This window comes from Cheilinus undulatus, linkage group 4 (assembly GCF_018320785.1).
Source record: "Cheilinus undulatus linkage group 4, ASM1832078v1, whole genome shotgun sequence".
In the NCBI taxonomy this organism is placed as follows: Eukaryota; Metazoa; Chordata; class Actinopteri; order Labriformes; family Labridae; genus Cheilinus; species Cheilinus undulatus.
This window is the reverse complement of record NC_054868.1, coordinates 35,598,318-35,623,560: the sequence shown is the minus strand read 5'-3', so window position 1 is coordinate 35,623,560 and position 25,243 is coordinate 35,598,318. Positions and strand designations below refer to the sequence as shown.

General features: G+C 37.7%; 1 long non-coding RNA gene across 2 annotated transcripts in view; it reads right to left on the bottom strand.

The window, feature by feature from the left end:
* The window catches only part of LOC121508054, a 46,889-nt gene that overhangs the window by 16,558 nt on the left and 5,088 nt on the right, over positions 1–25,243 (bottom strand). For both annotated transcript variants that reach the window (XR_005991781.1, XR_005991780.1), the window contains exons 3-4: positions 17,504–17,753; positions 9,960–10,060 (exon numbers count right to left, since the gene is read on the bottom strand). This is a non-coding gene — a long non-coding RNA (uncharacterized LOC121508054). The remainder of the gene's footprint in view (positions 1–9,959; positions 10,061–17,503; positions 17,754–25,243) is intronic.

The following is a 25,243-nucleotide window of genomic DNA, read 5'->3' as shown; positions in this document are numbered from 1 at the left end:
ATCACTCTTCATCACTTACAACAGCACACAGCATCTCCCTGCACTCCCATATCTATCTGTGTTGTTTTAGTGGCAAACAGTGTCCAGTGATGGATAGTTGAGGCTTTGAATTGCAGTGATGTGCCGTCACAGTGACCATTATCCACACACTTGAAGACTGAAGAGTTATTGAACTGTGGCCAGTGATGGAATTTCTGCATTTGTGCATTTGGAAGCTCAAATTCACATTTGCATACTGTAAATGGCACTTGATATATCTACAGCATGTGCGTACAATTTTAGCCGTGTTGTCTTTATCGAATACGTTTATGGTGTCATACTCCTCTATAACACATGCTTTGTTGCAGACTAAAAGGCATAAATCAGTTCTTTTCCACTCTCTGACATTTATGGTTTTTTCTACTCCTGTAGATATGCGTAATTGCTGAAGCCATTAAGTAATTGTGCAGGAAGGGCACATGACCGCCACTGAGAACCATGCTTTCTCAGGATGTGGACCTCTGCTGTGAATGGTAGCACATCAAGTCCATTAAGTCCTTGCCAGGTGATTTTAAATGCAAATACGTTAACACCAGGACTGTTACATTTGGGGGGTTTATCCGAGGCTATGTCTCTGTGTGACTAACATATTCCATACGTAAAAGCATGAACAGATGTGATTTCCCTTCCTCATTGTCTCATCCAATTAATCGCTTGATGTGGGATTGCTTCTGGGTAAGTCAATGCCACTATTTATCTGCTTTCCCAAATGAATACTTTGGCTCAGGATTAAATAAAAAAAATCCTTGAAATTGACGGTGAAGGATTAGGTGGCCCCAAATTCTGAGGATAAGTGTCACTGCAGAATGATATGTACTTGCATGTTCATTACTTTTGAGTACAAGCTTTCTCTTTGCTCTGATTGGCACACAAAAGTTTGTTTTTCTGGATAATCTGTATGTATTTTGCATCATATACGATGAGCACATACTGACCTCCAGGTGATCTATATTATCCAGTCTGCAAACTGGAGCATGACACCCTCCTTACAAGTAAGCTCATACACATTTGTGCCTCCTTTCAATGTTTGAAGCCTGTCTTAAGAGGGACAAGTGCAGCCCTAGTCATCTCTGAAGAGCCCAGCATCCCTTTTATCCATGCTTGAACTCCAAACAGTTCTACCTCTACAACAATAATCCAATAATGACTTTCAGAAATGAATTTATTTGCTTACATGAAGGATCGGAGGCAGTCTCAGCGGTTCAAGCTCCAGGTATCGGGTCACCTCAAGTACCTATTAATAATCACAGTCCTACTTGAGACGGTCTATATGGCTACACAGTCTCATTCGCTGCTGGATTGATCTATTGTGGGGTAATCACCACATAATTTTATGCGCACCTTTAAAATGTGCACCCGGGCACGTCATGGTCCTTGGGGTGGGCTCAGTAATCAAGGTGCATAATCGCATGGCAGTAATGGCAATCAGGCTTAGCAGATTAATTCCTAGGATCATACATCAGCCCGTCAGTCGTGTATCTGATCGTGAAGAAGGGTGTAGGTGGTCTGGAGAGTGCAGGTGATTAAAAAGAAGAGAACCACTGTGGCGAGAAGGAGCTCGTTATGCAAACATTTTAAAGTGCCTAATTCTATCCATTGTTCAGGGCGCCCAAATTCTTCATTTGTATTTCTGATCAAGACTGAGAGGAGAAGTTTTTTTCCCTCTCCTTCATAAACTACGGGTCAACTCCAGTGTCAAGGAGTCCAGTCTACCACGTCTTTCCTGGGCACAACATCGCTATGGAAACTACTTCTAAAGACTCACAATATAGGCTGCACCTTAAAGTGAATGGAAACTAGTGAACACATTTCCAGCTAGCTCAATGACCTCAAAGACATTCAGTTATGGAGGGAAATATACAGCTGCCCTTGAAACCTTCCAGCTGTGAGCCCTTATAATGCTGCTGCATCTCTGTGTTTACTGTGGTAACCCTCGGGAAACTACACAGTCAATGGAAGTAATCATTTCACTTCATACAAACAGCTTTAGCCATGGTTAAAGCCATGTTATCATTTTTTTATAACCTGTTGCTCTGTCATAGCAGTGTGCTGGCAGCTTTAGGGTGGCAGCCTACACATAGGTAGCTCTCCTTAGTAGTGTAATAAATACATTCATGGATTAGACTGATCTAAAAGATGTAAAATGAAGCTTTAGTTCATTATGCCCATCTTTCTTTTTTACATTTCATAGTGTGTTAGACAACTCTTTGACTTCTGAGATTAAAGCCCACAGTGTAAATCCCAATTAAGTCTACAGTGGAAAACATTATTGCAGCAGAACATTGGTTAAAATAAATAACATTGATTATTGAATACTACTAACAATACTGAATTTAAATTTTCAAAGGGTGTTGGTGGCTGAGCAGTAAGGTTGTGCCCCTTGTACGAAGACCATGGTGATCCAAGCTGGCCCAGGTTCAAGTGTGACCTACAGCTCCTTTCCTGTTTGTCATTTGAAAAAAAAAACCTAGATAAAGGCACAAAATAGAAAAATACAAATCAAATTTTTACATCAATAAATGTGTTGCATCTCTGGTTGTGATCCTCACCCCTTTATATTCATCCATTTTTAATCATCAGGTCTGAATCATAGTTAATGTATAAAGATAGACAGAGCAACAGCTACCTGGGAGTGAAGCCAATGCTGACTAGCTGCAGGCAGGTTTGCAATGAAATGTAAATACAGTGCCTATAAAAAGTATTCACCCTTTATATGTTTTACCCTTTTATTGATATTATAAATATATCATAGGCAATATAATTTATTTTTTGGACGGAAAAAAATTGATGTAAAAATTAAAATAGATTTCTACAAAGTAATGTCAATTCAATAAAAATATGAACCGTAGAAGAAGTTGTAATATAAATATTCACCCCCTTTAAAGTGACTGATCTAACGCAACAGAGATCCAGCTAACTGGTGCCAGTAGCCTCACAACTAATGAAATGGGAATCACATGAGTGCAGTGAACGTGTCTCAAGTGATTGTAGTTTAAAGACTCCTGCATCTGGAAGGTCCAGTCACTGGTTAATCAGTATTCCTGGCTACCATTACACCATAAAGACAAAAGGACACTCCAAGTAATTCAGACAAAATGTTATTGGAATGTAAGTCAGGGGATGGATACAAAAAAATGTCCAAGGCACTGAACATCCCACTGGGGTGTAAATCCATCATCTCAGAGTATTGTGGCTTTTGTACAACAAAAAGACACAGAGGGACATTGCCCATATAAAAATACAGCCAGTGGTCTGAATCAAACAGCCAGTCATGGTTAGCTTTAAGGCTGAATGATTTTGAAAAACATATCTAGTTGCAATTATTTTTTTCTCATACTACAAAGTGGATATGATTTGTTGTATTGAACAAAATGATTATTTTCATGTTATTCTTATTTTTAATAAGAAAAACACAACAATTAAAGTAGGATTTCCGGCAAACTACCCTAGAAAAAACTGACCATTTAATGTTTGCATGATGTGTAGAGCAGTGGTTCCCTGCCTGGGGTCCGGGACCCCCTAGGGGAACGCCAAAGAGTGAGGGGGGAGCAAGGCTTTGTCTGGTTGTCAAGATTAGAATTGCAAATATTAAGTAAAATCATGATAAAGCAATTAATAAACAGTTTATACAATGATCTTTTGGTAAGAAAAACCCGTGAAGAGCTGCTTCCTTGGGGTTTTATCAATTAAACAATTAAATGCATGTTGATTTTTGGAAACAATATGACGCTATATTTTTTTGTTCAGGTCTTGGGGGGTCTCAGCTTGACTTCAAAACGAGTAGGGGCGGGCTCCAAGAAAAAATGGTTGGGAACCACTGGTGTACAGCATAACATCTCTGCAGCAAAATTGTATCAAACTGGCAGTTTTGCACTTATTTCAGGTTAAAGAAATATTGCACCTTCTGTAATCTGAAAACTGCAGTAGGAAATATTGTGAGTTATTCTAATTGCCCAGTCCTTGTTAACTTACATGCTGCTAGCTAATCATGGCAACTGGTGAAAGTGAAAGGGTTTACCATAAGAATATTTTTTGTTGCTTTGATCCACTTGATTGAAGTTTATACTCAGTATATTTAATAAAGATTGTTCAGTGTTAAAAGGGAAAACTTGTTTTGAAAAGACTTTTAGCTATGTGCAGACTTTTTATTTTAGCTTATCGTCCTTCATCCTTTTTATTTATGTTTCTCTAACTGCAGCTTTTAGTTCAGTTTTGTATTCTTTGTGTCTATGTTTGAATAGTGGGTGAGCATTCAGCATCTAGAGACACTTTCCAATAGAGATGGAAAGAACCAAAAACAGAAGAAAAGTGAATGATCGACCTATACTCATCAAGATAAAAATAACACTGCTCCTCTGCAGCTGCTACTGCTGTGTAAAAGAGCAAGTGTTTGTAAACAAGAAGACAGTAAACTTCATGATGATGCTATATTAGTAGTGTCACAGTCAGTTTTTCATATACAGTGCTTAACAAATTTATTAGACCATCTGTCATATTTGTCTCAGAGACCAGCCAACATCATGAAGTGCTTTAATGTGGACTCTTTCATTTTCAGTGAGTTCTCCACGTTTTACCATTTGAACAGGAATGAGGAATTTCAAACTGAATTCAACTTTTTATACCCAAATTTGAGCCGGCTCACTGGGCTTCTCTGAGAAGTCAGAAATTAATCAAGCATAACATTCAACCACTAAAACTTATTTTTCTGTTCAGGAATGCAAGTAAATAACTATAATTTGACATATTAATCAAGAAATATTAATGGGCTTTACTATTTTTACCATTTTTTTGTAAATCAGTAAATTTGAAAATTAATGGATAACAATAATAATTATATTTTAGCATTAAAAATATCATTTGGGTTAAAGAGCTTCTACATATTGGTGTATTAACCATTGCACAAACATAAAAAATGATTTTGGTAATTACCAATGCTGTTAATTTAGGGCAGCTGTGGCATAAACCTTACTTTGGTTAGGGTTAGGGTGGTCTAATAAAGTTGTTAAGCACTGTACATTTAGATCAAATAAACAAAAGTTTAATCTTTGGAGTTTAAATGAGACAGAAATGCTATTGCCTGTTCTCTGCCAAAACTATTTCTATTGTTCCAAAGGATATCTAAAAAGGCAGGTTGCTAATACAGATTTTAAAAACTGCATAGAATAAAACCAAATGAAGCAGAATAAAAACTATGTTCAGTATTTTCCATGATATTCATGCTCATCATCCTCACTGAAAATGTTAAACTGTATCACATCACCCTGAGATTTGCCTCTGTCTTCACGCTCATCATTTTATCTTGTTTGTGAAACTTCGTCAGTCTTCCTTATTCATAAGAGGGACAGAACACTTATACATCTTTTCTTTTTTTAGAGATTTTTTTTCTTTTTGTCTTTAATCGCCAGGACAGCTGAAGATGGACAGGAAACATGGGGATAGAGAGAGTAAGGGTAGGCATGCACTGAACATGCTGTGAGACTGGGAACCAGTGCGTTGAGGACTGCAGCCTGAGTTTATGGGCACCTGCTTTATCAACTGAGCCAAACCAGCACCCGTACATCTTCTTTCTTAATTAGGCTGAACGGAATGAGCTACCTTTTTATTTATGCTCTCTACTGACTACAAAACTATGGGTAGCTTTATTCTACATTCTAATTCATCTTGTATGAAATTGCTCTGATTGCTCTGTCTTTAGTAAAAGAGCTTTAAACGCTTCTGCTCTGTCATGTTGGTCTGACCTACAGGGTCAACTTAAACTCAAGGGTTTTAACGGTCCAGAAGACTGAAAACCACAATAAAGGATCATTTAGCCAGTGAATGCATGTTGGGCATGTTGAATGCTGACACTTTGTTGATCGATGTAATCCTTGTTCTTTACACACTGTTGTTTGTTTTATGAGAATTCTTGTGCTGCTATCTTGGCTCTTGTAAAGAAGATTTTTGTATCTCAGTGGGAAAACTCCTAGTTAAATAAAGGTTTAATAAGATAAAATAAAACTTTTTCACACTTACAGTCTACAGATGGTGTCTTAGATCTGCTGGTCTTGGTCTGCTGGCAGCTCCAGCATGCAGGTTAATGATAATAGTCTGAACATAGAAACAGGTAGACACAGACACACCTGTCTACCTAGAGAGGACAGCTTTACACACAGAACCAGGTAGAAACAGAAACACACTTCCTGCTGCACTTCAGTAAATATGAACTTATCAGGAAAGAAATCTTAAATAAAATCAAACAAAGGGATGCTAGCTTTGATTCACAACATGATGAAATGAAAATTACATATATGAGGAAAACAGAGAATCATCTGCATAGATGCTGCTAAATGTATCAGATCATGTCACACAGCGTGAGGGACAACCATCCTGTTTCCTCCCAACCAACACTCTGAATCCTATTTTTTTATATCATTATTAGGGCTGTCGAAATTAACGCATTAATGCAGATTAATCCATCATCATGATCAATCTGATTAAAAATTTTAATGCAATTAACCCATCTACAGCGCAGATTTACTCAAAATCCCCCAACGCATTTTGGGCAGTTTGTCCAAGTAGGGTTACCGTCAAGCATGCCGCTGCGCATGCGCAAATGGTCCGTTGATCCGGTAGTGACCAACCAACTTGATATGGAAGACGCTAAACAGCACGCTGGCCCTCTCGATGGGAAATCAGAGAACAAAAAAACCCCAAGATGGAACAGTTGACCGACAAAGTATTATGCACATTATGCAGGAAGGACTTTTCTTTCACCGAAGCACTTCCAGCTTAAAATACCACATTAATGCGAATCATCTGGGAATCTGCTAGCACTCAGGCTAATGCGTCGCCAAGCTTGCAAAATGAAACATGATTAATACAGATTAAAAATGAATGTTTTTTAATCATGATTAATCTAGATTAATCCACAGCAACCCTGTGATTAATCTGAGTAAAAATTTTAATCGTTTGACAGCACTAATTATTATACACTATATTATTTCTGTCACTGTATCTCTTATGAAATTCCTCTGACTCACTCTATCCTTGGTAAAAGAGCTTCTAACATTTTTGCTCTATAATCTGTGTCTGACCTACAGGGTCAGCTGAAACTCAAGGGTTATAATAGATCAGAAGATTGACAAATTACAGTCAAGGATTTTTTGACCCGTGAATGCATGTTGCACCGCTGAATGCTGATGCTTTATCGATCAATGTAATTTTGTTATACACTGATGTTTGTTAAATGTTTATTAGAGAAACTTATTGTCCGCCCCCCCATATTTATCTATGCATATTTATCAAACTAAAATGTTGCAGGTCATAAAAAAGTACTATTAGATAAATGTAACAGGAGTAAAAACAAATTGCAGTTTTTAAATGATTAATTCACTTATTAAAGGGAAAAAACATTCAAACCAACCTGGCCCTATGTGAAAAAGTAATTAGAAAATAATGGTGTGCTGTAATTAACTACATTTTTTGGAAAGCATATTTTTTTATTACTGCCATACCTGTTGAATGAAGAAATCACTTTAATAGAAACTGTCTGATAAACTGAAGTAGGCGAGAAGATCTCAAAGGAGCTTTTTTTACAGCACTGTATTGTGGCACTTGTAATAGAGATTTTTTTTTAACCTCGATGGAAATACTCCTAGTTAAATAAAAGTAAGATGAAACTTTTTAACACAAACAGTCTACGGGTGTTTTTTTAGATCTGTTAGTCTTGACCTCCAGTGTGCAAATTTAAAGGAAATAGGCATAAGAAAGTCAACAGGCAGTATATTTTTGATCTGTTGAAACAGTGAGAGGCAGCTGGCTGCAGATCTCTATGGTGGGGCAACCTTAACTCTGGGGCTGGGAGTGATGTACTAACTGTTGTTGGATTTACCTTAGTTTGTGGTGTGTTATTTTCAATTGTATCCCCCTCACCCTTAACCTTGCATAGCAGATGGAAGCTTCCGTTTCTGTGTTTCTCACTGGTGTATCCATCTTGCAAAGCTCCCGTCTGAACTGTTTGGGCCCGATTAGAAAGTGACAGGACCAATTAGCGACAAGGGGCAGTACTTTTTAGCTCAGCAGAGTCCTGCCTGTATGCAAGCAGCAACAAGAGACGGGTGCAATTATGTCGGAAGACATTAGCGTGGATGCTGCTAAAGTGCCAATTTTATCAGAACTTGATGAAATTTCTTCTTTAACGGAAGAACCAAGAACAGCATTGAGTTTTTTTCTTTTCAAAAACGACAAAAGTCAGGTACTGACATGTCTACAATTGCCACAGTTCACTATAGAGTCCCTATAAAAGTCTGCAGCCAGATCTTCTTGGAAAAGGTTCCTATTTTTAAAAGTGCTAGAAAATTAGTCTCCATTTCCCTAATAGTGATCTGTTTTGTAACCACCTGTTTGAAGTAATTTAAATCACTTTTTTGTTGTTAGCTTCTTAGAATATTTGTAAATTTTGTGTTTTTTTTGGTTCATTGCCTTATTTGTATTTTCCTAAATATAGATTTTAAATGTATTTTGAGACTATTTCTTTTGTGCTGTTAAAAAAAAATTGGTTGTGCTTCTTGCAGTAAAAAGTGCAGAGAAATAAAGTTGTTATTTTGATCAATTTTATCTGTCATATTACCAGACTGGGGTGTCCAACATTCATATGAGAAACATATTTCTGAGATGCTAATAAGACAGGCAGTGTAGGATAAACTGCTTTTCTTATGCTCCTTCAAACGCATAACGTAACTAATTTTCTGTTCTTTAAAGAGAGGACGTTACAATACACTCAACACATGCTAGGATAATGCTAGACAATATGCATGTTCTACAATATGATTTATAACTTTTTCAAGCATAAGATTAAAAGACTTTAATGAAAAAAATACTATTGAAATACACAAAAGAAGAAAAAGAAAAATATATATTTTTCTAATTTTAGAAGCCAAAAGCAGATACATCTGCTGATTAAATAAAGCATGCTAGGGAAAAATATTTGTAAAAATGATTTAAATAGCCTATTTTCTCTCAATTTTATTGGTGCTGCCAGGTATTACAGCATCCCTATTTTTAAGACAAAGTGGATGTATGAGTCGACAGAAGACCTGAACAGAGCTCAGATGATGACATATTGGTCTAGCATACTAATAATACTTTGGTCCATTTTCCTCTATCATTTGGAAACAGCAGAGACTTTGAACAACTACTGCAACACTACAAGGCAACTTGCATAACTGAGCATAACAAGCCACAAACACTGACTGTGGTCCAGCACAGTTTGGCTGCCTGTGACAGCAGCTGTTAGCAACAACAGGACGAAGTTTAATCATTAACCTGATCAACTGGTGGGAGATTACTACAGCTTCCTGTAACAGTGAATGATGAGCCCAATCAGTAATGATATATGTCAGACTTAGGGTAGGCTGTGTTGTTTAGCAAATCTGGGAATAATGTTTACAATTATCAAAAATCATTCATTCATAGATGAAGTTTTTCCTCTGATACTGGCTAAGACGGGTATGCTGATAAATGCACTGATCCAAAAGCTTAAGAAGCCTTAAGAGGGCATGCATCTGGACATTTTATTTACTCCAGTATCCAAAGATAACATTTACAGTTTAGTGATTTAATTGAGATCTAAATGTATTTACGGTCCAACAGTCCTGGCTTTCCTGTGGTAACATTCAGATTTCAGTCATTTTCTAAAGAAATTAACTTATCAAGAAAAACTGGTGTAATCTTAATGTAGCAACATGAATAAATAGAGACTTGTAAAGCAACAGGATAATTTTTCAGAGGAAACAGAACAGTAAAATAAAATTTATGCCAACTTAAGGCCAGATATGACAGCATGACTTTTTTGTCTTTTAAAATGGCACCATGACTGCATAACAGAACTCCTGTCCTGGATGACAAACAACAATAATCAGCGTATGTCATCATTACTTTACCTGCTTTCTTTCAGAGTCTGTCCAAGTTCATATGTCGTTGGGAAGGCGGGTCAAGGAAAACATCTTTGAAGCACTCTATGTGATGCTAGCCATCTTGTGTTCTGGAAGAAAAAATAAATAAATAAATAATCAGGACTTTTCTGTTTATCAACGACGGAAAAAATATGTACTATTGTTCATATGGAACTTGATGTACAAATTTAATAACATGTCAAGAAAATACCCCAGTTAGCTTAGCTAACTAGTGTAATGTCTGTTAGCTATGCTTATTTTGCTAACTTGCCCCACTGGTTCAACATTGGTTAGTATCAGGATACACATCACTGATGTCAGATCAAGATGTCAAACCAGACCAAAGATGCAAAATAAATTCTGACTTGCCAGTGTTGTCGTGGTTACGGGTCGTCTTAGATGCATTATTGATTTAAAGCATTTCCAACAATCATCTTGGGGTCTGACTTGTGACGATTGGCCACAACAATGCAAATGGGTCAAAATCAAATTACATCTAGTCCTATCCAGCCATGAGGGATGTTGCACAGTGACAACTGGGCCCTTTTGTGCAACATGGGTATGTTTAATGTATGTGGGTTATGTGGTTGCATCTTTTATTGATATGTGGATTATTGTTAATATAGTTCTAATTTATTATGTTATTGTCTGGTGTGCAGCACATGGAGTCCAAGACAAATTTCCCTAAAAGGCGAATATAGTGTATTGTATCGTATCATAAATTAACTGGACTCCAGGACTGCATGGTGTGAGAAAAATATCTGGTGCACTATAACAATGTTCACCATAACACCGTAACAAAAATTAAATGAATCAATAAAAAAATCAAAAGCCAGATATAACCTTGCATCCTAGATACAACTCACTTTTTTGGGGTCTGCTATTCTCTGGTTTACACAGTAACTGTTTGCAACATGTCCCTCCTAGATCTAAAAAGCAATTATTTTTCACTACTTAATTGGCGTCAATTAACCTGAGGACAGCTTGAGCTTTACCTAATTGCATCAAAATAGAGTGAAAGCATGGCCATGGTACCAAGGCTTTCAATTGATAAGATGCATGCTTTTCCACTATTTAGTGTGCAAATGCTGAGTGAGAAAGTACTGCTTATCAAAAAGGAGAAGGATTTCTTTTTATTTGTGGTCAATTTAGACTCTTGCCAGGGTCAAAGACAAACAGTGTTTTTACAAACCACATGCTTCTGTTGGTAAACTTCAGTAATCTTACCAGGGTAGTGTTGTCCCAAATCGTGCACTGGCATTTTGCACCGACATGACCTCTTTTAAAACAGCATCATCAGCAACCCAACATACCAGAGCTAATATTAGCTGACACATTTTTATGAATATTTACAGCTTTTCAAGAATCTGACCAGACATCTTATACAGAAAAATGTTCTACGGTAAAGATTAAAATAAATCACACAATAAACAAATGCACACCAACACATTAATGCCTGATTAAAATGTGCCATGATTGCTAGTGGAACATTAGCTAACTAGCAGATGCTAATGTTAGCTTTGAGTACACCATTAGTAAACTACATTTTTTAAATTTTTCTGTGTGAACACACTTAGCACACTCAGAATATTTATTTAATATAGAAGTAAGCAACCTAATCTTTTGGGACTGGGAAAGCCTAACTGGGCCTGACTGAGCCTCATGGATATTTCCCTGCACTCCTTGTACAGATGCTGTTATCTTGAAGTGAGGCCATTCCCCACCCTTTATTCCAGTTTCCACTTCTATCCATTGTCCTGTCTCTACAATAAAGTCACACAAGTCTGAAAATAGATCTTAAAAAAGCTTTGCAACAGAGTGGAAGTATAGCTAAAAGTCTTCATTGGTTGATTCCTTCATGTTTTATTTAAAGATGCATGTCGGAAGTTAAAATTAAGGCGACTAAGAAATGTGCCACATTGAAATGTACAGCTCCAAACCACTCAGCCCAAGTAGTTTGTTTAGAAAACCCCACCTCTGACAAGGTAATGAGCCAATTATAGTTCAGGAGTGTGAGATTTCTCCCGTTCACTCCCTGAATCTGTGATGTGTTTACTGCAAATGCTTGGAAATACTGGACTCAAGTAAAGTGTCCTGGTTCAGTTTCAACCAAAGACTTTAGGCCAGTATTTTACATATTTTTGAATCACACTAGATTCTGACTTGGAAAATACTCAAATTTCAGTATCAGAATCTGTATGGGTTAGGGAAAAAAATGGCACCGTAACACTTCCAGAAATAAGTTTCAGGTGTATCATGAACTCTGTGAGCTGCAACCTGGATTGACAGTAATGACTCTGAAGAAAGTTTGTGCTTGTATGAAGAAAACGTCTATCATGCTATTACCTGTTGCAAACACGGAGAAACTGCTGTCACATTAAAATGCAGCAATCTGGCAGAGGAAACAATATGTTAAATCGATAAAGCACCACCCTATACACACAACAGTTAACCTCTCTTCCTTTAAAATAAATATGAGTGCGACCATATGTCCAGTGGAGCTATGAGTGATTACTATTGTGCTTTGACATTTGAAACAGCAGTAATGAGGCGAGTCTATGACAGCTGTGTCACTAGCAGCAGCCTATATCTCGCCTGTTCAGTTGAATGCTGGGAAGGAGGCTCAATGTGGCCAAACACTGGCACTCTCTCTAGATAATGATGGCTCACCCAGAGAGGAGCAAAGAGAATGTGTCGAAGTCTGAAGACAACTGTGCGCATGTGTGTTTCACTCAGAGAAAGAAGTGAGTGAAGGAGGAAGTGTATTAGTGTGTGTTTATGTGTGTGTGTGTATATGCGTGTCTGTCATTGCCAAGATGGAATCAGAGCCTGGGAGAGGAGGCAGTGCTGGGACATAAAGACTAGTAGTATAAAAAACGAGTGGGCTGAACATGCTCGGCTCATACAGTGCACCCCTCGCCGTCAAGCAGGGCGACGATTTGCATGTGCACACCAACCTCGAACGCCAACTACAGTATGTATTCTGCATCTAAATTAACCAGCCAAATCAAGCAAGGCTCTTTGAAGCTCCATGAAATGTATGCAAAATGTAGCTACTTCAGCATTAGCAGCCCGCTCTCTCTCTCTCTCTCTCCCTCTCTCCTCTCACTCTTCCTCTCTCTGATCGCAACAGTTGTTTTAATGCCCGCTAAAATTGTGATAGTTGTGAATTGGAGCCATTAGTGAGGAATAACAGAGAACACAGAGCCCCATTATTTTGTGGACAGGAACAGAAGTGACCTAAATCACACAGAGAGAATCAGACAGTGGCTGCTTGTAAAGGTTTAAGATCAGAAGTGTGTTTTCTGTTTGATTTTAAAACTAGGAGAGCTTTTGATTCCCTTGTCTTTGTTTTTGTGCTTTAATGCTGTTTTTTAAAATTCTCTCTCCCTCTGTTGAATGTTGTTATCCTTTCTTTCTATTCTATACTTTTCTGTCTTACCCTGGTACATTCTGTTCTAATGTATTCATATTTCTTATGTTTTTCTTGCTCTTTTTGGTTCAGGTTTGACAGGAGGCGTTAAGAACTCATTTATTCTATATCATGTAGAGATTATGGACGGGCCTGAGTATTCCCATACTCAATGTGGCTGTCATTCCTCAAATAATTTCTCATTGACAGCACACAACCTGTTTCGGCTTCAATATATCAACTGATTTAGCATTATATGTGTAACCCCCTTTCAAGGTTTTTCTGACTGAATATACTTTGTCAGGAATGATAAGAATAAAGAAAATAATAAACATCACACAGAGGCATAACAGCCACGGTTCTATGAAGCTATTATTGGTGCAAAGCTATTTGCAAAAGCATACACAGATCTGTACACAAACCTGCAAATGCATGGATAGAGTTACAAATGCGTACACAAATCCACAAATGTGTGCACACATCTGCAAATGTATGCAATTCTGCAAATTGGTCTACACATTTGCAGAATTGTGCACGTATTTGAGGATCTTTGTACAAATTTGCAAATCTTTTTACTTATTTGCAAATCATTGCATGCATTTGCAGACCTGTGCACACGTTTGTGGATCCGTGCACAAATCTATTTGCAAATCTATTTATGCATTTGCAGATTTGTGTACAGATATGCACACATTTGCAAATAGTTTTCCAACAATAATAGCTCCATACCATTCTGACTTTCATAGTACAACATGTCAGGTTGCAGCAAAAATTATTGCTTTACAACAGCTTTGATAACTGTCAAAGGGTGTATGACTCAGAAGGCAAATGAACAGTTAGCCCTGTTAGCACTGGTCATATGTGAGGACACCAGAGCGGAGAAGACTAATCATGAAAAGTGGGACTTGAAATATGCTTACTTTCAATCTTTTTTGTAGGAGAAGGCTTTAAAGAGCATATGTTTGTTGAACTGGAGTAAACGCTACCATCAGGACAGGTGTATTGAGTAAAAAGAAGCAGAATTGACTGCTTACAACGTTTCAGTAATGACACTGTAACTTCAGACTAGTAGACAGTTTTCTCCATAGAGTTATAGGTTACTGTTAGCTATTTTGTCTTAGAGAAGTGTAGTTTAGTCTGTGGAGGAGTTGACAGTGATGGCCAAATAAAGTTAGGACTGTCTTGTTCATACTACAGTGCTCTGTGTTGATGTTTTCTTTATACTCATGATTAATTTCCAACTAATATGTATTTTTCTGTATTAAGTGAGAACTCCAGTAATAAAATTCCTGTGAAATCCCATCCCTAGCAAGAATGATGATATTAAATTTGTGCTAAAATCTGACATATTGATAAGATATTTCCAAACTCAATGTAATGACACCAGTGCCAATATATACAGGCAACTTTCTTTTTCACTGTAAAGATTCCAAAGACTATCAAGTGTCTCTTGTACTAGATTTGATCTGTTCCTTTTATTATGATGCTGTAGAAACAGACTTAAAGCAGGGCAAATGGCCTAAAGAGAGAAGCGAAGACGCAGGTGGCAGAAGGCAGGAATCTGGCTCTCTCTTTAATGCCTACCATTATATAGGTGAAGCCAAGGGGGAGACATGACCCAAGACATATTATTCTTGTCTTTGTTTTATTAGTAGTGACATCTAATTCATTGTTAGCCCTTCATTTACCTATAGTCCTATCAGAAAAAAATTGCTATGCTTTGCTCACGGTGTAAAACAATTTAGGTTGTCTTTATTTGGGCTTGCTGTGTCATTGTTATGAACCCCTAAAGGGGCCCTACTCGAGGAATCACTGCATAAAGAAATTCTGAATTTCTTTGGATTTCATGTATGTATTCCAAATTTATTTTTTTATCAAAAACAGCAAGATCTATGTGTCTTTTTGAGAGCCACAAACAACCTGCTGACCCTTTTCATGGCGCTTATATTTTCAACATAAATGTATTCTAACTAAACAACAGGTTTTCAGGATGGCTGCCATATCTTACAGTGCATGTTGGTCTCTAGATACTTTGCCTACAGAACTTCTGAAACTGTACACCTTTTAAAATAAAGGAATTTAAATCTTCTTCCATCTATGCCTGCTTGTTCTGCCCCTCCCACCCCAGTTAGTCAAGGTCCCTCCCCTCCCTATTCCTCGCTCCACCCCCAGTAGCTTTTAGCTTCTGATGGACCGTCACTTTCTCAGGAGGAGAGCACAGAGAGTGACGTCTCTCTCTGTCTGACTGTATAGGAGCCATGCTGGGGTCACACAGGGGTGTATACAGTACAGTATGTTTCCCAAGCCTGAGGAGCAGCAGCCGTGTATCACACAGCAGCCGGCTCTGATCTCAAACCTGTCGAGTGCTGGAAACCTAAAGAGACAGGTTCTGTCCCCCTCCTGGGATTCTTAGTGCTTTAAATGGGGGCTTTCATATGTATGAGTCAGATCAGCAGTACACATTTAAAAATCAAATCTCTCACTGCAGGCACCACAGTCTCTTGTCTTGTGTTGTAAGCAATCACCCTGTGAATTAACAATGTGATTTAGGCTTTAGTGTTTCTAATTGCTTTCATAGATTTGGAGGATGTTACAGGCTTTTATGCCTTGAAAGAAAGAAAGTGAGGGGCTTAAATCAGACGATGATACTGCAACTCACTGTTCCTTTACTGTGGCATTAATGCATGCTTTTGATCTAATTTGCACATTAACAGCTCACCTATATCTAAATTTCATTAGACCGTCAAGTGATATCTGCAAACCTATCATTCTTAATCTGGATTATCTGTCCTTTGTGCGTTACATCTGCATTCATAAAGGGAATTTTTGCATGTAACTTTTGCAACACATAGCCTGCAAAATCTATAGGCTCTATGCATATAAACAGTGCTTAACAAATTTATTAGACCACCCTAACCCTAACCAAAGTAAGGTTAATGCCACAGCTGCCCTAAATTAACAGCATTGGTAATTACCAAAATCATTTTTTATCTTTCTGCAATGGTTAATACACCAATATGTAGAAGCTCTTTAACCCAAATGATATTTTAATGCTAAAATCTAATTATTGTTGTTATCCATTAATTTTCAAGTTTACTGATTTACAAAAAAACTGAAAAAATTGTAAAGCCCATTAATATTTCTTGATTAATATGTCAAATTAGTTATTTACTTGCATTCCTGAACAGAAAAATGACTTTTAGTGGTTGAATGTTATGCTTGATTAATTTCTGACTTCTCAGAGAAGCCCACTGAGCCGGCTCAAATTTGGGTGAATTCAGTTTGAAATCCCTCATTCCTGTTCAAAATGGTAAAACGTGGAGAGCTCACTGAAAATGAAAGAGTCCGCATTAAAGCACTTCATGGTGCTGGATGGTCTCTGAGACAAATATGACAGGTGGTGTAATAAATCTTTTAAGCACTGTATGTACGTTATGCATGTTAAATTATTACGAATATTCTGCATATTATTTGTGTATATTTTATTCCATATTATTTTAAACACTGTTTATCAAACTGTTTCTGTTTTTATGTTTACTGTAAGCATGAAAATCACAAATTTCTTGTTTGCATAGACCTACGTGCCAATATACCTTGATTTTAAAATAAATACTGCTACATTTGTCCTTTAAAGAATGGCATAAATGCAAAGCAACTCCTCTAATTTGCCTTTTAATGCTATATTGTAGATAAGTAGAGGTGAGGAAGCCTCATTCAGCTTTGAAAAATTAGCAGCCTAAATGCTTAGTGAGGACACACAGGAGAAGGAGAAAAAAAAGAGTCTGCTGTGTTGTTGTTAGTCATCTGTGATCCTGTCACTCAGCGCTGTGGCAGGCATAGGGTCTGCTTCCTGTTAACAAGATATGTTTACAGCATCAGCATTGGGCTCCCACCGTCTGTGTGTCTGTGCATTTACACTGCATGTCACCCCTCAGGATTGATGCATCCACACGTCCGTTAACTATTAACCGCTCAGGAACTGCCATCTTTGAGTGTGATGGGCCTGTGGCATCCTCAGAGGCTGAGGCAGGCCTTCCTTTGTCATGGAGTCAAGATGGCGCCCGGTGGCAGGATGCTGAGTCTAACCATTAACTAGATCCTTGACACTTGGGTTGCTTACCACTGAGGGGACGAGTCAGAATGCTCCCCAGAAGTTTGACTGGAGAAATATTAACCCCTCTCTCAGCTGGGGCTCTTCCTCCAGCGTCCTGCAGATAAATGAAGAGATGCTGATCCTTCCATCACCATCAGCTTCCTCCTACTCATCCTCTCTCTCTGTGTTTGTGTCTCTGCTGGCACCACTGACAGTGGCGTCTTGTGAAGGAGGCAGAGATTGATATGATGAGAGGTAGACATGCTGCTTCCTGCCTCTGGACAAGAGAGAAAAAGATAATTTATGGACTCATCACTTTGTAGGCTGTTAAACAGGATTTTTTTTCCCTAAAGAGAATAACCCTCAAAGAAATTATCATTATGAACAAATCCAGAAGTATGATTGAAGTTGAACAATCACTTAAACAGTCGCAGCGCCGGTACAATCAAGGACTTAAATTTATGTAGCAGAATCTCTTCATTTGTGATCTCCCACTGCACCTGAATGTTTCACACTCATTTTTAATGTGACCATGTTTCTGTTCTTATAGCCCATTCACTGTGCCCTCCAATGCTGCAGGTCTCCCTTGTGTTTAACACCTCTGAATTTTCCTCTCTCCCTTCCTTCCATGAGAAGTTAAAAGGGTGACAGTGTTAGCTGTTGCCTCCATCATTAAATGCCATACCCCCCCTTGATAAAGTCAGCAAGCTAGACCTCCACGGTGTCTCGGTCCTGCGCCATAATGGCCGCTCGTGGTCCAAATGGACTGAAGAGCTTTCATGTGTCCTGAACAGTCTATTCCTCTCATTACAGACTGTAGTGGTCTCACATCAAACGGCCTCATTATTTTTATCCACAGAGGAAGCGCAAGTGTGTGACGAGTTCGTGCTACAAAGTGACGACCAAGTTCAAACAAAATCTGCACTTTGTGGTTCTGCTATGCAAGCAAAATGCTGCAGAGATTAGAGACTGGTCACACGGGGCTTAAAGTCACTGTTTTTACTCATACTGATGGATAATTTGGTGAAAAACATGTGAAATTAGGAATGTTTTAACTTCTCATTGATCTTAAATCTGCTTTGTGCATGCTGGGCAATCATCAGACACAAAAAGACAAAGATTACAATCCGCCTATCCTTTAACAAATGGCTTTCCACAGTCTGATCACTTAACCACTGCAGAAATGTTTTGATATCACACAGACCATCCTATTAGCTCTCAGCTGAATTACGCCTATTTATAGTTTTAAAGCATTTTTTCCATCATTTACATAAAAAGCCACTATTAGCAGCCTAATTTAATATTAGCTGACAACAGTTTGACAAGGCAGGATCAGAGGTTAAGCTAACACACAATGGCTGTTAACTCCATTAACATGGAAATGAATGCAACAAACTCCACAGCCTGTTGTCATACCTACAGTGAACAGCCTAAATAAGTTGCAGGGAGAAAAAAAAAAAATCACAAGGGCCGTACTTGATAAGACATACTCGTGTTACTATGGCAACATCCATGGCTCAAGCTAAGAATGCAGAGATGTGGATAATCGTTGTCATTGTGACACATGTGCTTTTTAGCTACAAGACCCCGTGTTTTACTACACCGGAACATTAATGTGTTTCCATTCAGAAATCAGTGCAACAATGGGAATGCATGCACTGAGATAAGTGCAACACAAAAGCCTCTGTCCATCATTTTATCTATTCATTCAAGATAAATATGATGCATATTCTCTACAGAACAGATACTAGCTGCAAAGAACATTTAATAAAGGACAACTACTGCATGCAACAAATAAGAAATCAGTAAATGCACTGAGTTTCATGTGTGAATATGGGTACAGTCCTTCTGAAGTGATATTATTTGGTTAAATGTAAGATTATTAGTGTATTTAAAGATACTTTGTTTTTTTAGTTGGTTATAAAAAAAAGGCTGAAATTAATAACAACATCTTTTAAAGAGCCTCTAAAGCAAACAAGCCCATCAGCAACAAGACTGTTTCTTCATAGTGATTTTTAATACCTGGAACTGCTGCAGCAGGGTAGGTGTCAAATAAAGTGTTTAACATCACACAGCTTCAACAGCTCGTTTTTCTAGATCTTCCATGGCAAAGATTCTTGATGAGCGATGTATTTGGGGAAAAGAGGACAGAATATTTTGCTGGGGAAAAAAACACTACTTACACATGTATAGGACAAAATCAGCAAAGAGCTCACAGGTGAGACCATTTCAGTGTTGCGGCACCCATTTTGTGGAACAATTGTCAAGTAACCACAAAGCAGATGACACTGCAACTCACCAACCAGGACAGAAACTATTATGGAACTATATAAGATGATTTATAAAGTCATATATTTTAACTTCAACAATCCTTAAATTCCTTCAGTGCGGCTTTGATGCATACTTTAATCTAATTTCGACATAGGCAGCTCTTCACCCAACTTTTCTAAGATTGTCAAAATTTTGCAGATTTGCACATCTAGCTATCATTCATCATATGGATTATTATCTGTCCTTTATGCATTGCATCTACATTCATAAAGGGCATTTTTGCACATAACTTTTGCAACACCAAGCACTATTCTGCAAAATCTACAAAGTCTCTGCATATCAGGGGTCGGCCAGTATTGGTTGTTCAGGGGTGATACGATACCAATCGAAGTAGTTCAGATAACCAATATTTGGGGACAATATGCATTTATCATGATGTACAAAATGTACTTAATTTGACTAAAGTAAAACTGCATGATAAAAAAACTGAAGGAAATTAAACACTTTAGCCCCTGCTCAATCAGAATGACGAACAGCTCAGAGCAGCAGGAAAACAGGAAGTGATGCCATAAGCTCACCATGTCAGTAGCACCCAGGCTTGAGTGCTGATTGGCTAAACTAATGTGACATCTAGTCAATCAGACTGTGTTGTATAACGGACATTTGATATCAATTTATTTTGACGTTCACTGGCAAGATATAGTGCTGACACGGATAATGCTTAATATTGGCATCAATAATCAGCCAGGCTGTTGATCAGTCTGTCCCTAATGCATATATACTTGTTATGTGTATTATGTAATTCTGTAATATTCTGAGGGTAAAGCTGCCCTCTTGTATTTAATTTTTTTTCAGAGCTAGTGTCTGAGCTACTTAAGGCCAGGAATTGCAACTGATTTAGATGGAAACATTGAAAGAGGCATGAGTTTGCAAATATGAATGTGTGATAATGGGCATGCCATATTTAACTATTTTACTTGTTCATGTCTTTTCTTGTATTGCTGTAGGTCACCCCTGGAAAAGAGACTTCTGTCTCAGTGGTTACCCACAAATAAAATGAAGGATAAATAAGAATAAAAAATAAAAGGTATTGCTTTATCCACAGAGGGCACCAAATCAAAACAAACCAAACGTTCCTCACAGGAGCTTTAAAAAAGTATACAAGTTTATAAATGTAAAACTAAGTATGTTTTTGGTACTACATAAGATCACAGTGCAAGTAAATAACAGAATGGCTAATTTCTTTTTACAGAGCATCAAAGTATGACTGACAAATTCACCAAGTCAGACATGAAAGCATCTAATTCCAGTTTCTATATTAAGTGTAAGGTGCTACCGTCTGCAACCACATCATCAAAAACATTCAAAACAAATTGTGTTGTCTTGAAACCAGATTTAGAAACTTCTATATGATAATATTAAAAATCAAAACACTAACTGTTTCCTGTTTTGATACCATAGCAACAGAAAACTAAATTCCTGGATTCCAGACATCGGGTAATGTCTTGTTTTAAGTTATCAAAAAGTACAAGCACACTCCTGCATACTGTCTAAATTATGCAGTAACACTGGCAACATTTTGGCAATTTTCATGGATTCATTCCTCTCCTGCTCCTATCTTATACAACAAATTTTTGTTTTTTTTTAAGGTTTGATGGTGTTTTAATCATTTAGATAACTGTAATAGTATTAGGGATGCACAGATGCATTGGACATCTGTGTAGGCCTGTATTGGACCTTTTTACAGCCGTCAGCAGATAATTGTGAATGGATGTCAGTAGTTATATCCCATCAATTTAATGCACACTAAACAGCTGATTCAGGCAACAGGGCAATAATGCAACCCATTAGACAAACTCTGATCTGTTTTTTTAGGTCCAACATGAGAGAAAGCATTAGTATCGTGGAAGTCCAATAAAAGAAATGAAAAACAGAAAATATCAGCATTGGAGTTGGCAATCAGTTAAATTGTTGCTGGACATCAGTACCAGCATCGGCCCTGATTTCTACAATCAGTGCATCTCTAGACTGTATCATTTCAAAGATGTGACATCAACTAACATCTCAGTGTAGATATTCCATAATGGCTGCATTAATTGTTTTACATTTCTACAAAACAGAGATCATTTTTTCCAACACCGGCTGTAAGTCAAACCAGCACTAACAATGCTAACATTTGCTTACAATACCTCTGTACATCTTCAGCTGGTTTTCACATCGCATGCTAACTTGTGGGCCTCTTCAAAAAAATTTTTTTTCCGTATAACACTGGACGGCTTGAAAACTAACTGAACACTTATGGTTGAGTTGTTCTTTTACTGTATTGATGATTTTCAAGTTGTTAGCCTGGAGTTCCTTCGCCTTGTGTCCCCTGTATGAGTATAATTGGCACTTGAGATGATATATTGATGTTGTCTGAGCTCCCACAGGATTGCATGTTGTGTTCCTTTGAGGAATAAGGGCAGGCTGGTTGTCATTTTGCAGTGTGTAAAGCTTTGTTACTTCTCATGCCAGTTAAACCCTTTTTCCATTTATCACTGCAACAGGTATTTTTAGCACCATATACTTTATTAAAGAATACAAATAAAAAAGCTTATTGGATGGTAAAATTCTTCCTGAAAATGCACTCTGTCCTTCAAACAGTTTAGACATTTCTAAATTTGATCCTCCTCTGGTGCATAAAAAGCAGAGTCATATTTCTTTCACTGACTGTTTTCTGTTGATGCTTGTATATTACTGGTGCCCCCTGCTGTTCAAAGTTTTAACTGCTTCCTCTCTCTCTCCTTTGGTTCGACTTATTGCTGTCGCTTCTTCATACAGCCATGGCTTATTGATGTGTTTAGTTGCAGGTTATTAATCCCAACATGACCTCTTGAGTTGAATTGATTTTGAGGTCAGATGGAAAGGCTCATTTTAGTGGGTTAGGGTTATCATGATAAATACATTTGCAGGAGTATGCATTTCCCAAAAATATTAGTATGATCTTCCTCTATGATAAATTAAATATGCACATACCATTAACTTTGCTTCTTGTATAGATTTGGTATTCAGTTTTGACACCATATTACAGCGCAAAAAAATGCAGCATTACTTTATGCAAAGCAACGTCCAGCATCACATCTATTAATACTTCCAGCAAGCACTGCCTATGCCTTCTTCTTCTCCAGTTTTTTGTAAATCCCCGCAGCCAAAATAAACTCTGGGCAAAACATTTTGTTGTACAAGGATGTCAGACATGTGTTGTGGTTGCTAAGCAAACAGTGACTAATAATATCTACATGGAAGAGGTTTGCATTAGTGCAGCAAGCCAAAGCACAGCATGTCTCAGTCTCTACCAATCTAAAGACAATGAAGGTTCACCACACTGTAATTACCACACAATGAGTTTGTCACTCACTTCTCATAAATATGAATAAGGAGGGTTGGATAAAGGTGTTCGGTCTAAATTTGCCACTGTTTTTGACGTGAGAGCGAGAAAACGGCCCGGCATCATATTCATCCTATCAAAATGTCCCGAAGCAGAGAGTTTTTAAGCTTTTGTGTGTCAGTCTTTCCCTGTCATGACTGGATGAGTGCGGCATGTAGAGGGCGTAGAGGGGTAGAGATTGATGTAACAGGTTTGGATTTTTACTTTTTTTTGGACTGATGAAAGGGGTGATTTTTCTTTTTTCCTTTTTTTTTAAAGAAAAAAGAAAAACAGCCAGAAGGTGTCAGCTGTTACTGTGAAGTGTATGAAAGCTTAATGATGAGGCAGACAACAGGGATGTAATAAAAATGTTATTGCCTGCTTAATCTAAATACTAACTGAATAAAGAACAATTACCTCTTATAATGCATATTCATGAAACACTGTGCAGGGCCCTCTCAATGTAGCTAAAGTAGCCTTGATCATGATCTGAACAGCTGGACATCAGCAGGGCTTTTCTACAGCGCCAACTGTGGGCTTCTTTATTTCTTTTGATTACATCATAAAATAATTTAATAAATCATTTTGACTTAATTTTCCTGTACATTTTAGCTTTATTTTAACAGTGCATCACCTTAAATTCAGGGACACACAGATACTGATACCAAGCGCAAGTACTCGTATTCATACTCAAACTTGTGAAGCATTACAGACACTGTACTCAGTATCATTTTAAAGCATGATGTTAGCCTCTCATTATGAATCAAAGTTATGCAGTCAAAGTGGGAACCATTTCCGCAGTATGGTGATATTTTAACAAAAATGAGGATGACAAAAGTAGAGGAGAATGAAAACTAAGCATTGATAAATTGCCATGGGAAGGATGAAGAACATCTGATGAAAATACAGTTACGGTATTATCAAGTACTTATTTTTGCACTCTGTTTTGGTGTGCTTGAAAGTAAGTACTTGTACTAGGTCCAGAAAAATGTGATATTGCTGCATCCCTATTTATATTATTCTTGATTAACATTTTTTTCCCATCCATTCATTTCTTTTCCTCAGCTTACACGGAGCCAATTCACAGAGATAGTAGGCCAAGAAAGTCAATCTAGATGTCCCCCTCCCTAGAGATGTTTTCCAGCTCCTCTCAGGGGATTCAGAGGTGTTCCAAGGCCAGAAGGGATGTGTATTTCCTCCTGTGAGCTCTAGGTCCCTTCCCAGTTGGATGTGCCTGGAAGACCTTCACAGGGAGTCAGCAAGAGGAGATGCCTGAACCACCTCAAGTGATCCTTTTCAGCTTCCAGATCCAAACTGGTGATAGCTAATCAACCAGACAGTGTTGGTTGACATACAGCAGAAGAGGGTAGTGGTGACAGATGTAGCAATCCCAAGAGATAGCAACATCAGGAAGGAGTACGAGAAGCCTGAGCTTTAGAAATACTAACAGTTGAAAGAACAGTTAAAGATGTAGTGGGGAGTGAAGGTAACTGTGGTACCAGTGTTGATTTGAGTATTAAGGGATGTAACCCCCAAAACTTGGAGAGTGACTTCAACGGATTCCAGAAACAACATCTGAGATTTCTGTCCAGGAAAGAGAAGAGCACAGTTGTAGAAACTGCTAAGAAACTGCACAGAAACCCTGAAGCTCCCTGATCTCTGGTAGAGGACCGGAGCCTTGAAAGGATAAACAGTGTTCTCTTATGAGATTGTCTTGTACATTTATGGACTCATTTTTAAAAAGACCAGAAAGAAAAAATAAGAGATCAAATCTTATAATAATAATGCGAGCTTTATGCATAAAAAGCTGAACTTTTTGTTAATAGTTTAAAAACTGTGTTTTCCTTCTACATATTGGAATTAACACTTGGGCTGAAAAATTAGGGAAAATAATCTCATCGCAACTTTTTTCTCATACTTTGACTGGGGTTTAGTATGAAATTATTTTAAAAAAATATATTAAATATGTTAAAAATATATATTTTGTTGTATTTTTAAACAAACACAAGCAATAAAATATTTCATTATATAACCAACATAATATTATGTAATTAACCCCCCCCCCCCTTTGGTGGCTATTTTCCCCACAG